The sequence below is a fragment of the Taudactylus pleione genome, unplaced genomic scaffold (assembly GCF_031769625.1).
Source record: "Taudactylus pleione unplaced genomic scaffold, aTauple2 ptg000214l, whole genome shotgun sequence".
In the NCBI taxonomy this organism is placed as follows: Eukaryota; Metazoa; Chordata; class Amphibia; order Anura; family Myobatrachidae; genus Taudactylus; species Taudactylus pleione.
This window is the reverse complement of record NW_028284616.1, coordinates 13,462,070-13,465,401: the sequence shown is the minus strand read 5'-3', so window position 1 is coordinate 13,465,401 and position 3,332 is coordinate 13,462,070. Positions and strand designations below refer to the sequence as shown.

The following is a 3,332-nucleotide window of genomic DNA, read 5'->3' as shown; positions in this document are numbered from 1 at the left end:
AAGCCTTATTAACCCAGGCGGTAACTAGAGTAGGTCTGAGTTAAACTCCCGCTGCAGTATAAATAGAGCGCAGCATTGTCTCCAACTTGCAATCAGAAGGGTCCCTCAACAATGAGGCAGCCTGTACTGGGAATGTAGTTTTCTGAAAGGGACAGTGAGCAGACGCGTCAACAGGGGGAGATGTTTCCCCCTCTTTTATCATGGATGATGGAAATGGGTAGCTGAACAGGAACCGACGAGGAATTTGGAACCTCTTATATGGTTGATTCCAGACTATTTTAGCCTACAGCACCTGGTATTCCCAGGCAGTCTCCCATTAACCAGGCCTGACCCTACGAGATCAGCTGTGTTCAGGGTGGAGTGTCCCTAGGGCCGCGAAAACTGAAAAAGGGACAACCTATTGTTGTTGGTCACTGAGGAGATAGGTAGCGTCCAATTAGATTAAATACCTGGCTGGCCGCCAGAATTAAGAATTCCACCCCACTAGAGGCAGACTCTATATATGGCCCACAGATAGGGGGCGTATCAGATATTAAACTGATAAGAACAGATACTACATGGGACTCTCTTGATCTGTTTGCCTGTTTATTGCAGCCTTTTCCACCTGATCTTAGCCAAAAGGCAGAGAAAATCTTGAGGACTACCGTCGTTATACAAACTTCCTCCAATCACGTTCCTTAGCATCCTCTGTTGTGAGGATTTCCTTGTCAGACCCTCTCTGACTGGAGAACAGTCGTTAGGGGATACGTTATTGGTAGGAAGTGGAGGGAGTATAAACAGCGGTACCTATAACCTGTACCAGGATGTCGAGAGACTTGGTTAACCCTGACACCCTGGGAGGTGCGAGCCTCAGCCAACTGTGACGTTAAGTCAGCTATCACTCGTACCATGTCAGCGGCCCATGGAGGAACAGGAGAGTCAGTAATAGCCATAGGCGGATAGATTACTAAACAAGCATCATATAACATGCTTGTATAGTTTACAGTTTGAACAAACATCTTTTGCAAAGAGTTTGGCATTCAACCATAGTCACCCATACAGAGAGACAGCTACAGAAGACAGAAGGCTAGTTTGGGAAACAGAGGAGTAGATCACACAACTCCCTTCCCACAGAATTGATTCCCTTCTGTACTCTCCCCTGTGCTCACAGGCTCCCAGGGATGCAATCAGGAGAACCAGCCCTTCTATAGTAGTGCTGCTACACTCTTCCTAAATTGGAGAGCTGCAGTCAGACACATGTGAAACGGCAGACACGCTGTTCTAACAGCCGCTGCCGCTCTGAATGGAGACAGAGAGCCCGCGCTGTTAGGCTCCGCCCCCCTTCTTCATGCCCTAAGGGCTTTGAAAATGGCAGTCGCGCTGGAGCTTTCACCTCCCCCTGTGAAGCCCCGCTGAGTAGGAGCGCTATGCCGCGGGTGTCAACGGGGAGAGGGGAGGATACTCTTATGGAGTATGTAATGTGGAGCAGCGCTATAGCGCTATGCTCTGAAGTCAGCGTCGGCAGCGGGGACAGGAGCCGGGGGATGCGCAGCTGATGTACTCACTGCGTCCCTTGGATGGCCTCTCTGATAACAGCACTCCTGCTTCTCACACTGTCTTGTCCTCAGTGCTTGTAGAAGTGCTGTGTGGCGATAAGGAGCTGTCAGTTGCTTTTTTAATAAGCACTGTGCACTCCTTCCTGTATAACAGGGCGCCAGGTACCCGGACCCCACCTTTCAAGAGGTGGCGAAGGGTACCAATAAAGTGTAAAAGATGCTATTAAAATAATAAAATAAAATAAATGTAATGCTGGAGCACAGCATAATGTGACCAGCTCCTAGTAGGCGCATTTTCTAAACTGAGGGCTGGTGGGGAATAGAGGGGGAGGAGCTTCACACTTCTAAATTATTTAAAGTGCCGGCTCCAGTTATCCACGCCTCTATACCCCAGCGTAAGCACCTCCAGTGTCCCCTAGTGGATGAAAGAGAAAAACGGATTTCTCCACAGAGAATTACGGAGGGGGTGGGCATGGAGTTTAAGGGGCTACACCTCAAAAGCTATTGGATGTATCAATCTGAAATTTGGCACGGACAGGTAGAACTGTCGCTCGGTGCAGCATGTCAAATTTCAGGGCAAAAACATAAAAAATGAGGACTTGGGAGCAATCTAAAGTTCCAACTGTCACTTTTTTCTGACATTCTCAATTAGGAACCCTTGTCTGCTATAGTCTATGTGGGATTTTTGGGAAGGCATAACTCAGGGTAGGGGGCGAATTTAGACTTCAAGTTTGTTTTATTAGGTAGCTATTGTGCCAGGGTACGTGCTTTTGGGGTTCAGGTAAATTAGAAAGTTACAGTTTTTAAACTATTACCTCAAGAATGCGCCATTGAATAGATAGGACTTTTCGACTTGCTGCACACCTGCAGTAGGAGCCTTCAGCAGGTGTATTCACTGTGGCTTCACTTGGGTGCAGCAAGATGGCTGCCTTTTGCGGGCGGTAGCGGGGGCCGGGGGGAAGGAAGCCGGCATCTGCTGCGGCCAGGATGCAGGGGAGAGGGGGTAGGGGTTAGCGGGCGTTAGCTGCGGCCGGGAACCAAGGATGGTAGTGGGCGTTAACAGCGGCAGTACGGGCGGTGGTGTAGCAGGCGTTAGGACACAAGGGAGGTAGCAAACAAACACAGAAGCAGGAACAGGTCAGTGAGACCCGTCTGTGCTTCTGTGTTTATTTAAAAAAAAAACTTGCTTAATTGTGTTTATTTTTTTCTTGCAAAGACCCTGGATTGCCTACTTTGGAACAAAGAGAACAGATCCATGCATAGGAGGAGGTGAGTATGGAAATTCTTATTACAGGTACTCCATTGTATTGTCTATTAGATAAGAGGACAGATTGGCCTCAGGGATACTAGGTGAGTATGTGAGATAGTGTGTGCATGTGTGAGTACATGTGTGTGTGCATGTATGTTTTAATAAAATTGTACTTTTCTACGGTGTGTGTTCTGTGTTTTTTTAATATTGCTTTTGCTGTGAAACTACAGGTACCAGCAGGCCCGTAATGCCCCGCATGCTGATACTTGTAGTTCTCCAAGTACCAGCATGTGGGGGAGGCTTGCTGGGAACTGTAGTTCCACAACAAAAGACAATATTTTAGCTTTACTTGCATCACACTTTACACAATCAACCGGGCACCCACCGCCCAGGGGTGTCGTGATAGCCCTTTATTAGGGGGGGTCCCCAGCTCCCCAGGGATCCCCGGCCTGGGTTGACTAGCGGTCAGGGGTGATGCTTTGGCTGGGTGGCCTGGTGAAAGGGCTCCCCTGGCTGTGGCGTCCCCATCACTAGCAAGAGTCTGGTGC

The 3,332-nt window shown here is 48.8% G+C and overlaps 1 pseudogene; it reads right to left on the bottom strand.

Annotated features, from left to right (window-relative positions):
• Positions 1-505: 505 nt before the first annotated feature.
• Positions 506-558, bottom strand: LOC148517615 (U2 spliceosomal RNA; annotated as a pseudogene).
• Positions 559-3,332: the final 2,774 nt, after the last annotated feature.